Raw genomic sequence first — 14,052 nt, 5'->3', positions numbered from 1 at the left:
CCTGAGGAGGGTTACTGAGAAAGTCTGTAAACATAGCTCCTTTCATTTCTGTGAGAGAAATTTCCATAGCTGTGATGATAGTTCCCAGAGTGTCTGCTCTGGGCCAGGTGTAGTGTCTGTGCTGGGGAGGCAGAGGGAGGTCAGATACTCTTTTTCTTTGGAGGAAACGGTGTCTGGTGTGGGATTATATGACAGGGACTCAACTTAGCTTGTTTTGCTTGTTGCTCCTGCTCCACATCTGAAGAAGAGTGTGGGTTTCAGATCTGGGAAACAGAAGAGAAACAGAGTAGGGGGGTACAGGGTGGGAGGCACCAACTCAAATACTTAGAGATCCAGGCAGTGAGGTGGGCCAGGTGGGGAATGTGGGGACCTGGTGGCTGCGAATCCCACCCCAAAGTGGGCATCACTCAGCTCTGGTCACCTGTCTACGTGGAGGAATATGGTCCCAGATTGCCACATCTCTGGATTTTTCAAAAGAAGCTGGAGATCTGGATTTTTAAGTATATGAAACTCTGAAATAATTGATAAAAATTCAATTAGTTATTTAAAAACATGGCACGGTGCACACATACACATGTATGTACGTGTACAGGTCAGTTTTAGGCCACAAGTCGTGACTACATCTCTGTGGTAGAAAGAGAAAGTCTGGGGGAGTTCTCTGGTTGCCTAGTGGTTAGGATTCTGGGCTTTCACTGTCGTGGCCCAGGTTCAATCCCTGGTCAGGGAACTGAGATCCTGCAAGCCTTTTGGCATAGCAACTGTCCCCTCAATTTCTTCCTTCCAAAAATGTCTGGAGAGTGAAGGAGGAAAGGATTGGGAGAACACAATCAGAGATGCTATGTTGATTTACAAAATAAAGGGCAAGGAATGAAAAAGTAAGAGAAAGAAACACTGTACATCTTGGGGCTGGAGGGAAGATGCAGGGTTTTGCCTGAGAGACACTTGAAGGAGGTAGTCAGGTGAGAGAGATATCTGAAATAGAGGAAAGGACTTTGATTAAGATTGCTTTGGTGTTATGAATTAGATACTTTTAATGTACTCCAGTCAAAATTGATATTCCTCTATGGAATTTTCACTTGGCTGTTGGCTGAATTTTTAAAAAAATAAATTTATTTATTTTAATTGGAGGTTAATTACTTTACAATATTGTATTGGTTTTGCCATACATCAACATGAATCTGCCACAGGTATATACGTGTTCCCCATCCTAAATTTTTTTTAATGTAAATTTTTGCAATCCTGAATGACATGGAACCACAGCTTATATTTAGGATATAAGTATCACGTAGTATATTCAGTGTCATGACTCATCTGGAGTAAGTTTGATGAATTCATTATAACATGCTTAGTGGGATAGAGGAGGACAGATCAAATCAATGAGGGTGATTCTGCCAGCCTTTCCAGCCCGTGTTCCCGAAGGAAGCATGAAATGAAGCTCCAAGCCCGTCAGCCTCAGCTCTCACGCATTTCTCATGGCGTGAGCTCTCTGTGCTGAGTATGATTTGGGTTAGGTGTGTGTATATGTTTTGTTCAGTATGGATCCTAACCACAAGTCAACCATTTCGCTTAGTACCTCAACAACAGAAACGGAGATTTCTTCCCAAACTGAAAGAAAACAGGACTACTGATGGGTTGATGACTAAGCCATGATGGCATCCTTCTGAAGATTTTCAAGGGTGATTTTGAGCCTGAGTGACTTTTGCCTTGTGTGCTGACTTTATAACCTACTCTTTGCATGCTATGTTATGTGTTGGTTATAAAATCATAAAGAAAATACTGTGATTGTCCAAGGAAAGTGCTGATTGTCTTTAAAGATGTGGTGGGGTGGGGTGGATAAAGGGAGGGAAAGGTTGAGGAAGGCTTTACAGAAGATGTAAAATTTCTCTAGGGCCTAAGTAGAAGTTTGTCAGACTTGGAGGTGTAGAAGTGGAAATTCAGAAGAAAGACATTCTAGGCAGCGTGCAAAGGAAAGAGAGGAAAAAATATTGACCAATTTGGGGACTGGCATGTCATTTTATGTGATTGGAGGTGATAATTAGCAGGGATAGCTCCAGCTATGGCCAGATTATTCAGTTTTATACATCATGCCAAGAAGTTTGGAACTTTATTCCATAGATCATATTTCAAAGCAATGGAAGTGGTGGGTTTTCCAGACTTACCTAGCATCCAGTCAAAAAAGGAGGAATATAGATGAGATGACTTTGAAGGTTCCATCCACCTCTGTGATTCCGACTCTGTTTTCCAGGTCTTCTCTCTTCCAAGGAGGCTTCCCAATTGTGCATTCCCACAGGTAGTTTCCTTGTTTAAGGCAATGGCACCCCACTCTAATACTCTTGCCTGGAGAATCCCATGGACAGAGGAGCCTGGTAGGCTGTAGTCCATGGGGTTGCGAAGAGTGGGACAGGACTGAGCAACTTCACTTTTACTTTTCTCTTTCACCCACTGGAGAAGGAAAGGGCAACCCACTCCAGTGTTCTTGCCTGGAGAATCCCGGGACGGGGGAGCCTGGTGGGCTGCCGTGTATGAGGCCGCACCGAGTCGGACGTGACTGAAGCAACTTAGCAGGAGCAGAAGCAGTATTTCCTGTATGACCCTCGCACATAGTACATGTATATTGTTTATTTACACATCTATTTATACTTCATTTATTCAGCACATATTTAATCTATGCTTTTCTCCATTTTGGATATAATGTTAGACTGTGTGCATGAAAACGATGAACAAGATGAAGGAAATGGCAACCCTCTCCAGTACCCTTGCCTGGAAAATCCCATGGGCAGAGGAGCCTAGTAGGCTATAGTTCATGGGGTCACAAAGCGTCTGGACATGACTGAGCGACTTCACTTCTCCATTATGGGTATAATGTTAGATTTTGTATATGAGAAAGAGGAACAAGATGGGCATAACCTTACTCTCACAGAGCTCATGTTACAGGAGGGAAGCAACCTTGCACAAATAAGGATGTAGTTTCCAGAGACTTATAGGCATTTTAAGAAAATATCATGAGGTGACTTGATTGCTTCTGTGGGGTAGAAGACCAAAGATGATTTCCCCAAGAAGTGTGTTTTTTTTTTTTTTCAACTGAAAATAAAAGATAGATAGAAACTAGGAGTAGAGGGCAGCAAGAGTACTTCAGGGGGAGAGAACAGTGTGGGCCGAGGTCTTGGGGTGGGAAGGGCTTGTGGGATTTGAGGAACTGAAGAAAGAGGAGCGTGGCTGCAGTGCGCAAGGGGATGAGGAGAAGACAAGGCTGCAGAAGCAGTTCTGGCAGACTCCTGGAAGGACTGCCAGGTCTTCCTTTGGTGTCACAGGACGTCACTGAAAAAATTTGACATGGTACTATCTGTATTTTACAAAGGTTACTCTGTTTGCACCGGGGAGACTGGCTAGCAGGGCCAGACAACAGAGGGAGTTTAGGGGCCATCACAAGGATTCAGGCTGGATTACGCATGGCAGTGGAGATAGACAGAAGTGGACAGATTTGATCAACACTTGTCTGGTTAGCTATAGGAGATGAGGGAGACGGGGTTGTCAAGGGCTTTGGGCTTGTGTGTATATACCACAGGCCACCAGGTGGTCAGTAACTTCAGTGGTTCCTTCACCTGTAGGACTACTGATTTTGTATATTACAAGAACTTAGTAGATTTAAAAACAAAGCAACTTTACTGAGATATAGTTCATATACTGTACAATTCACGTATTTAAAGCATACAATTCAATGGTTTTTACTGCACTTACAGAGTTGTACAGCCATCCCCATAATCAATTTTAGAACATTTTCATCATCTCCCAAAAGAAATTCCCCACCCAATAGCAGTCACTCCCCATTTTCCCCTCCTTCTCACAGCCCTGGGCAACCACTAATCTATTTTCTATCTCTGTGGATTTGCTTAATCTAGATATTTCATAGAAATGGAATAATAAAATATAAGGCCCTTCCTGTCTGGCTTCTTTTACTTAGAATAATGTTTTCAAAATTTATTCTTACTGTATCATGTACTAATTCATTTCTTTTTATTACCAAATAATTTCCCGTTGTATGGATAGACCACATTTCATTTATCTATTTTGTTAATGGATGGACTTTTGGGTTGCTTTTACTTCCTGAATGTTAAAAATCATGCTGTTGTGCACTGTACAATAGCCAAGACTTGCCAGCAAACTGAGTGTCCATCAATGGATGAATGGATAAAGAAGATGCGGTGTGTATATATATACACATACAGTGGAATACTACTCAGCCATAGAAAATGAGATAATACCTTTTGCAGCAACATGGATGGGCCTGGAGATTGTCATACTAAGTGCGGTAAGTCATCCAGAGAAAGACAAATATTAATATATGATATCCTTATATATGGAATCTAAAAAATGATACAAATGAACTTAAAAACACAAAACAGACTTACAGACATAGAAAATAAACTTATAGTTACCAAAGGAGAAAGGCTGAGGGGGAAGAGGGGTAAATTAGGAATTGAGGAATAATATGTACAAACTACTATATATAAAATAGATATCAGTAGGAACCTACTGTATAGCATGGGGAACTATACTCGATATTTTGTAATAAACTATATGGGAAAAGATCTGAAAAATAATATATATGTATGTATGTATATATATAGCAATACATGAACTGCGAACTTCCAGAGGTTCAAGCTGGTTTTAGAAAAGGCAGAGAAAGCTGAGCGCCGAAGAATTGATGCTTTTGAACTGTGGTGTTGGAGAAGACTCTTGAGAGTCCCTTGGACTGCAAGGAGATGCAACCAGTCCATTCTGAAGGAGATCAGTCCTGGGTGTTCTTTGGAAGGAATGATGCTAAAGCTGAAACTCCAGTACTTTGGCCACCTCATGCAAAGAGTTGACTCATTGGAAAAGACTCTGATGCTGGAGGGAATTGGGAGCAGGAGGAGAAGGGGCCGACAGAGGATGAGATGGCTGGATGGCATCACTGACTCTATGGACATGAGTCTGAGTGAACTCCGGGAGTTGGTGATGGACAGGGAGGCCTGGCGTGCTGCGATTCATGGGGTTGCAAAGAGTTGGTCACGACTGAGCGACTGAACTGAACTGAACTGAACTGAACTGAACTGAACTGAATGGCTGATGATGTTAAGCAGCTTTTCATGTGCTTATTGGCTATTTACACATTTTCTTTGGAGAGATATCTATTCAGATTCTTCGGCTATTTTGAATTCAGTTGTTTGTCTTTTAAGTTGTAATAGTCCTTTGTATATTCTAGATACAAGCTCCGTATCAAATATATGATTTTGCACATATTTTATCATTCTGTGGGTTCTTTCCACTTTCTTAATTGTGTCCTTTTGAAGCACAAAAGCTTTTAATTTTGAAGAAGTCCATTTAATTCAGTTTTTTTTTGTTTATGTTTTATTGTCGTATCTAAGAAATAATGGTCTAATCCAAGGTCACTAATATTTACACCTATGTTTTCTTTAAGGAGTTTTACAGTTTTAGCTCTTAGATTTTGATTGATTTTGAGTTAATTTTTCAATATGGTATGAGGAAGGAATTTATTCTTTTACATATGCATATTTGATTGTCCCAATGCCACACCCACTGGAGAGACTATTTCTTCCTCATTGAATGGTCTTGGCACCCCTGTCAAAAATCAAATGGCCCATGTATGAGTTTATATATGGGCAGTCAGTTCTATTCCGCTGGTCCATATGTCTCTTCATGTGTCAGCACTACACTGTTTTGATTACTGTAGCTCTGTAGTAAATGTTGAAATCAGGAAGTGTGAGTCCTTCAATTTGCTCTTTTCCAAGATTATTTTGGCTGTTTGGGGCCCCTTAAAATTTCCTATGAATTTAAGAATCAGCTTTCCTTTCCTACAAAAATGGCCATGGAATTTTGAGAAGGATTGTTTCAGATCTATAGATTGCCTTAAGTAGTACTGATATCTTAATATTAAGTCTTCAGGTTCTTGAACACTGGATGTTTTCATGTTTATTAGACTCTTCTAAAATTTCTTTCAACAGCATTTTATAGTTTTCAGAGTGTATGTTTCACACTTCAATTAAATTTATTGTGAAGTATTTTATTTTTTAATGCTATTGTTAGTGAAATCATTTTCTTAATTTAATTAATTTAATTTTCAGATTGTTCATTGCAAGTGTAGAGAAATACAATTGACTTTATATATTGATCTCATATCCTGAAACCTTGCTGAACTGGTTATCAATTCTAATAGCTTTTTAGTGGATTTCTTGAGATTTTCTGTATATTAATACAAGATCTTGTCATCTGGAAACAGAGACAGTCTTACCATTTCTTTTCCAGTTGGCTGCATTTTATCCCATTTTCTAATCTAATTTACTTGGCTAGAATCTTCAACATGATGTTGGATAGAAGTGCTGAGAGTGGACATCTTTACCTTATTCCTGGTAATAATTTTTTTTTAATGAAATTCAATTTAGATGGCAAGTTTCTTGAAAGCATCTTAAGTGAAAAACAAACTCTCAGGGAAAGAAAAAAAAAACAAAACCATGATACTTTGTGAGTGAGTGAAGTCACTCAGTCATGTCGACTCTTTGAGACCCCAGGACTGTAGCCTACCAGGCTCCTCTGTCCATGGGATTTTCCAGGCAACAGTACTGGAGTGGATTGCCATTTCCTTCTCCAGGGGATCTTCCTGACTAAGGGATCGAACCTGGGTCTCCCTCATTGTTCAGTTCAGTTCAGTTGCTCAGTCGTCTCTGACTCTTTGTGACCCCATGAATCGCAGCACGCCAGGCCTCCCTGTCTATCACCAATTCCCGGAGTTCACTCAGATTCATGTCCATCGAGTCAGTGATGCCATCCAGCCATCTCATCCTCTGTCGACCCCTTCTCCTCCTGCCCCCAATTCCTCCCAGCATCAAAGTCTTTTCCTATGAGTCAACTCTTCGCACGAGGTGGCCAAAGTGCTGGTAGACAGACGCTTTACCGTCTGAGCCACCAGGGAAGTCCATGATACTTTGTAGCCATGCATATTCTACTCTGGAAGGTTTATCTGTCCTGAGATCTCTCCATTATGGTGCCTCATTGTTCAGTGACCTGGCAGAGACTGTATCACCCTGAAACAATGGAAACTGTGCTGCATGGCTTGGCCCAGAAGCCCCTCAAAGGAAGGACTTGTTACCCAGTTGCTGGGGAATGCAGTCACTCTACGGCCTCCAGCTATCAGTCCATTCAGGGGTTATTTGGGTTGCCTTGCCCAAGATCACACCTCTTCCTGGGTGGCTTAAAGGCATGATCTTCTTGCCCCACTTTGGCCCAGCTCCTTCATTCTCTCTGATGCTCTTGGTAATTGCTCTCCTCTCTTCCCCAGTAGCATATTGGACACCTTCTGACCTGTGGGTGGGTGGGGGCTCATCTTTTGGTGTCATATCTTTTTGCCTTTTTATACAGCTCATGGGCTTCTCATGGCAAGGGTACTGGAGTGATTTTCCATTCCCTCCTCAAGTGTTTTAAAAAGCTAAAACATCACTTTGCTGACAAAGGTCCATATAGTCAAGACCTATGATCCTTTCAGCAATCATGTACGGATGTGAGAGTTGGACCATAAAGAAGGCTGAGCACCAAAGAATTGATGCTTTTGAATTTTGGTGTTGGAGAAAACTCTTGACAGTTCCTTGGACAGCAAGAAGATCAAGTTAGCCAATCATAAAGGAAATCAACCCTGAATACTCATTGGAAAGACTGATGCTGGAACTGAAGCTCCAATACTTTGGCCACCTGATGCAAAGAGCTGACTTATTGGAAAAGGTCCTGATGCTGGGAAAGACTGAAGGCAAAAGGAGAAGAGGAACACAGAGGATGAGATGGTTGGATGACATCACTGATTCAGTGAACATGAACTTGGGCAAACTCTGGGAGATGGTGAGGGACAGGGAGGCCTGGCATGCTGCAGCCCATGGTGTTGCAAAGAGTCAGACATACCTTAGTGACTGAATAGCAGCAACTTCTTGCCCCAACTCAGGACAATTCTGAAGATCATTCCAACTCTATAGCTCCTAGTAGGCTCGGCCAAGCCTGTTGTTGGACTTATATTGCACCTCAACTTCACTCTTCCTTCCTCTTCGGCTTCCTTCTTCTCCTTCCACTGGTGATGATCCCACCACCTCATGTGGTGCTGTGTGCTTGCACTCAGTCATGTCCGACTCTTTGAGACCCTATGGACTGTGGCCCACAGGGCTGTTCTGTTCATGTAATTTTCTGGGCAAGAATACTGGAGTAGGTTGCCATTCCCTACTCCAGGGGATCTTCCCAACCCAGGAACTGGACCCGTGTCTTTTGCACCTTCTGCATTGGCAGGTGGATTCTTTAACACTAGTGCCACCTGGGAAGTCCTGTTGGTAAAGAATCTGCCTGCTAATGCTGGAGACATAAGAGACTCGGTTTTGATCCCTGTCAGGAAGATCCCCTGGAGTAAGAAATGGCAGCCCACTCCAGAATTCTCATCTGGAAAATTCCATGGACAGAGGAGCCTGGCGGGCTACTGTCCCTGGGGCCTCAGAGAGTCAGACACGACTGAGCAACTGAACACACACACACTTCTTGCTCCAACTCAGGACAATTCTGAAGATCATTCCAACTCTATAGCTTCTGGCAGGCTTGGCCAAGCCTGTTGTTAGGCTTATATTGCATCTCAATTTCTCTCTTCCTTCCTCTTCTTCTTCCTTCCTCTGTTCCACTGTTATTGATCCCAAGGGCACCCCTTCATAGACATCTGGCATGCTAAATTCCATATCAGAGTCTGTTTTCTGAGGAATCCCACCTATAGCACTCATGCCTGCCTGTTTCCATGTTGATGGGACACAGAGCTCAAGTATCTACATAGGGAACTGTGTCAAAAGAATAACATCTCTTGGGAGATTTAAATAATATTTTTTTCCCATATGTAGGCCCTGGGTCCTTTCTTTTTTTGGGAACCAGTAATAACACTTTATGCATTCTTGGAGTGATTTTATATATGTATATAAATACATTATGTATTCCTGTGGTGACTTCTGTTGAGAACCAGATATATGATCTTCTCCAGGATGCTGACTAAGGAGTGATTCCCCTAGAAGTTGATCCTAGCCCATGCTGAGCTTCACTCCTAATTTTGTCCAGGTCAACATTTTTTTTTTAGTAACTCTGGCTAAAAAATGACTGCCCAGAGATATCAGGACCCAGTCCCAGGAACTATAAACATTATCTCCAAGAAGTCTTTGCAGGTGTGATTAAATTAAGGGTTTTGGCATTATCTGATCATCCATGATTCTGGATTATCTAGTTAAAGTATTAATAGCTCAGTTGTGTCTGACTCTTTGCAACCATGTGGACTATAGCCCTCCAGGCTCCTCTGTCCATGGAATTCTCCAGGCAAGAATACTGGAGTGGGTTGCCATTTTATTCTCCAGGGGATGTTTCTGACCTGAGGATCGAACGTGGGTCTCCTGCATTGCAGGCAGATTCTTTACCATCTGAGTCACAAGGGAAACTCTGGATTATCTAGGTGGATCCCAAATCCAATCACAAGTATTATTAATATATAAGGGAAGGAGATTCAACACAGACAGAAGAGAAGGTGATGTGATTATGGAGCAGAGATTGCAGTGATATGGCCACAAGTCAAGGGAGGCTAACAGTCACCAGAAGCTCAAGGAGGTAAGGCACAGATTCTACCCTAGAGACTTAGGATTGGGTTTGGGCCTTTGATTTCACTGGGTGTGTCCAAGTAAAACTGATTTTCAACTTTTGGCTTCTAGAACTAGGAAAGACTAAATTGCTGCTCTTTTAAGTCATCAAGTTTGTGGCACTTTGTTACAGTAGCTTCAGGAAACAAATCTAGTGGTCTTTACTTATGCTCTCCCCTCTGAAGTGTCTCTATACTCCTGAAGCAATACTGAAGACAAGGAACGTTCTATAAGTAAGATCTAAAAAGAGCTTGTGGAGAAGAGAGAACCCCACCATTTCCTGGTATAAGCTCCTTCAAGGCAGCTATGCAGAAGATGTGTGTGTACAACTTCTTGATGTTGGTACAGGTTGCAGCTAAAACCAGGGATAAAATAACAGGTCTGGAGGCTTGTCAGGTTGCAGGCTCCTTTTAAATCTTTCACAAATAACTTAAATGTTTCTCCTTATGATTGGGAGTTGAATTCACCAAGACAAAAGGAGCCAGGCCATGTGCATGCATGTGAGTGTGCTAAGTCGCTTCAGTTGTGTCCAGTTCTTTGTGACTCTATGGACTATAGCTTGCCAGGCCCCTCCGTCCATGGGATTTTCCAGGCAAGATTACTGGAATAGGTTGGCATGCCTTCTTCCAAGGAATCTTCCCAACCCAGGGATCTAACCCTGGTCTCTTATGTCTTCTGCCTTGGCAGGTGGGTTCTTTACCAACGTGCAACATCATCCTAATTCTTTCCTTTATTTGTGTGCATTTTGTCTCATTGTTACATTATTGTCATATACTAGGGACCCTGTTTCTAGGAAAACTGAGTGAAGTACGAATGGCTTGGATTTACGTAATCTTTACTTGGTCCAATCCAACTTGATCTTGGGGTTGATCTTGGGTCCCCTCATTATGGATGCACAAATACAAATATTAGGCATTTCCTCCTCTTTTCTGTTTATTTTTTTCACCCAAAGTTTTGGTGTCCTGTACACTTTTCCCTCAGTTTACTCTCTTAACTAATTTGATTTCTACTAAACTTGATAACTTTCTTCACTCTGGTGCAATAGATTTCTCATGGATCAGTACTGTTAACACATTTCATCAAAGACAGTGAAGGTTTGCTTTAAAAATTCATAGATGATAAAACCTGTAAGGCAGAACTTTCTAATTCAAGTATGGGGTGGCAGAGTCAGGATTTAGAAAGATTTATGATTGTTTGGAAAGAGATATCCAAACCACCATACTGAAACGAAACAAAAGATAGAACTATAGAATCTTGAATTTAGTTTCAAAATGATCAATTGTATATGTGTAGGAAGGGTGAGACTTAATTTTCCAAATGAAAGTCATTTATATGAAACAGATCTGGAGGATTCAGTTGAGTCCAGTCTCAATATAAGCCAATTGTGTGATGTGCCTGCTAAAAATCTCGCACAGTTGTGGGCTGCATTAATAGGAGTATAGTGACAAGATTGAGGGAGGAGATTATGTTTTGGACTGGCCAGGTTGCTCGTGTTCTCTTCTGGAGTTGGATGGGTAGGATATATAAGGAGGGGTGGAGTTCAGAGGATAGAGGATTTGAAACATAGAGAGAGAGGAATCTGAGATGGTTCTGGAGAAGAACAGACCAAGGGCAGGCAAATCACTATTTCAAGTTCCTGAGGGACCAACTGTGTGAAGGAGACACAGCTAAGGGAAGCCCTGCCCCAGGACCAGGGCTGGGCAGATCTCAGCCCAGAGAGGTGTCCGGCCAAAGGAGGAGCGGCTCTGAGCTGTCTGGAGTCCCTGTCTTTGTGTAGGGGGAGAATGAACATCTGTCAGAAAAGCTCTGGAAAGAATGCCTGCATTTGGAAAGAGCCTGGACCAGATGAGCTCTTTCCAGCGCTGACGGTCCTTGCTTCTTTGAGGTCCACTCAGGTCTCACATGAACTGGGTGAGGGAAGCAGAGTGGTGATACGATTTCTGTTCTGGAGGTGAGAGTTGAAGCGACTTGAATTGCAGAGGAGTGACTGAGCTGGGACTGAAACTCAGGCTGACTGGTTCCCAACCCACAGCTCTGTCCACAGGACTGGGGTTTGTCCTAGAAGTACCATATGGAAAACTGATGGTTATGTACACCTGCTGTGAAAGTCTTAGTGAAGAACCAGGATCCTCTGCTGGGCTGGGCCTGGGGAAAGGAGAAGGTTGTGTTTCTCTGGGGAGGGAAGTTGCCACTTGCTCTGACTTTCTGAAATTCAGGTTTGCTCTGCCCACTCCCTGCCTCCACTTTCCTGACTGAATACACCTGGATGCACAGGAAGAACAGTGACTGATTTCATGCCACCCCTCTCAGGAAGGGGACACCACAGACAAGCCAGTACAACTGGCCTGGACACTGAATGGTTGCCGCTGTGAGCTGTGTGTTATGCTGGGATTCATGATCTCCAGTGGAGAGGATTTCGATCAGGGGTCAGAGATGAGGCTTTACTACTTGGAGCTTTTTGTGTAGCAATCTTTTATTAAAGTATAATAGACATAAAGAAAGCTTCTGACATAGACATCAGAAGGGGACAGAAGGAGTGCCCCCTTGCTAGTTTTTAGCAAGTGTTTTATGCCTTTTAGAAAGCTATTAATCAGAAGAGAGAGACACCTCAAGGCTGAGGGAGTTTCACCAGGCCCCTCTCCCACAATATTCATTTTTGAGATAGGATGGCATAAGGTATATCATCCCCCAGCCATTAAAACAATTGACAGGAATACTGGTTTGAGCCATTATCAGCCCAAAGTTTGAGAAAAGAAAAAAAGTTTAGTCTTAGGCAGAACTGGTCAACAGAGAAGGGAAAAAAACTGTCTGCCACTTGTAGTCTATTTCCTCCTGCTGCTTGGGGACCTCTGGGCTTCCTACCTGTTACCCTCTCAACAGTCCCTTTTCGCCCAAATTGAGGGGCATATCCCAGCCTTCTTTGTGCTTTTCTGACATGGTGAGGCAGCAGATCTGACTCAAATGCATTTTTTCTCATCTGGTTGTCTTCTGGCAGAAATCACCTCTTGCCTGGCTGCAAAAACTTTGGCAGACTGTGGCAGACTGGGAATGCGAGGTTGCAGGTAGGAGACACTAGAGGCAGGGTGATGGTTAGGTGGCATTGGGGATGGCTGTTGGGATAGGGTGGGTTGGTGGGGTTAGGAAGAAGTGGATTTGAAATATTTAAGATGTGTTATCTGGCTGCTTCCAGGTAACTTCCTAGTGACTCAAAGGACTGAGTGATTATGAATTGACAAGGAAGGGATCTCCTTCACAGCCTTGTCATGGTGAACGAGGCTTGCATAACTCAATAAAGCTATGAGCTATGCCATGCAGAGCCACCCAAGACGGACGGTTCATAGTGGAGGGTTCTGACAAAATGTGGTTCACTGGAGAAGGCGTGGCAAACCACTCCAGTATTCCTGCCATGAGAAGCCCATGAAGAGTATCCGTTCAGTTCAGTCGCTCAGTCGTGTCCAACTCTTTGCGACCCCATGAATCACAGCATGCCAGGCCTCCCTGTCCATCACCAACTCACGGAGTTCACTCAGACTCACGTCCAGTGAGTCAGTGATGCCATCCAGCCATCTCGTCCTCTGTCATCCCCTTCTCCTCCTGCCCCCAATCCTTCCCAGCATCAGAGCCTTTTCCAATGAGTCAACTCTTTGCATGAGGTGGCCAAAGTACTGGAGTTTCAGCGTTAACATCATTCCTTCCAAAGAAATCCCAGGGCTGATCTCCTTCAGAATGGACTGGGTGGATCTCCTTGCAATCCAAGGGACTCTCAAGAGTCTTCTCCAGCACCACAGTTCAAAAGCATCAATTCTTCAGCTCTCAGCCTTCTTCACAGTCCAACTCTCACATCCATACATGACCACAGGAAAAAATATAGCCTTGACTAGATGGACCTTTGTTGGCAAAGTAATGTCTCTGCTTTTGAATATACTATCTAGGTTGGTCATAACTTTTCTTCCAAGGAGTAAGTATCTTTTAATTTCATGGCTGCAGTCTCCATCTGCAGTGATTTTGGAGCCCCAAAAAATAAAGTCTGACACTGTTTCCACTGTTTCCCCATCTATTCCCCATGAAGTGATGTGACCGGATGCCATGATCTTTGTTTTCTGAATGTTGAGCTTTAAGCCAACTTTTTCACTCTCCACTTTCACTTTCATCACGAGGCTTTTAAGTTCCTCTTCACTTTCTGCCATAAGGGTGGTGTCATCTGCATATCTGAGGTTATTGATATTTCTCCCAGCAATCTTGATTCCAGCTTGTGTTTCTTCCAGTCCAGCGTTTCTCATGATGTACTCTGCATATAAGTTAAATAAGCAAAGTGACAGTATACAGCCTTGACGTACTCCTTTTCCTATTTGGAACCAGTCTG

Source organism: Capra hircus, chromosome 18 (assembly GCF_001704415.2).
Source record: "Capra hircus breed San Clemente chromosome 18, ASM170441v1, whole genome shotgun sequence".
NCBI lineage: Eukaryota > Metazoa > Chordata > Mammalia > Artiodactyla > Bovidae > Capra > Capra hircus.
This window is presented reverse-complemented; position numbering follows the sequence as displayed.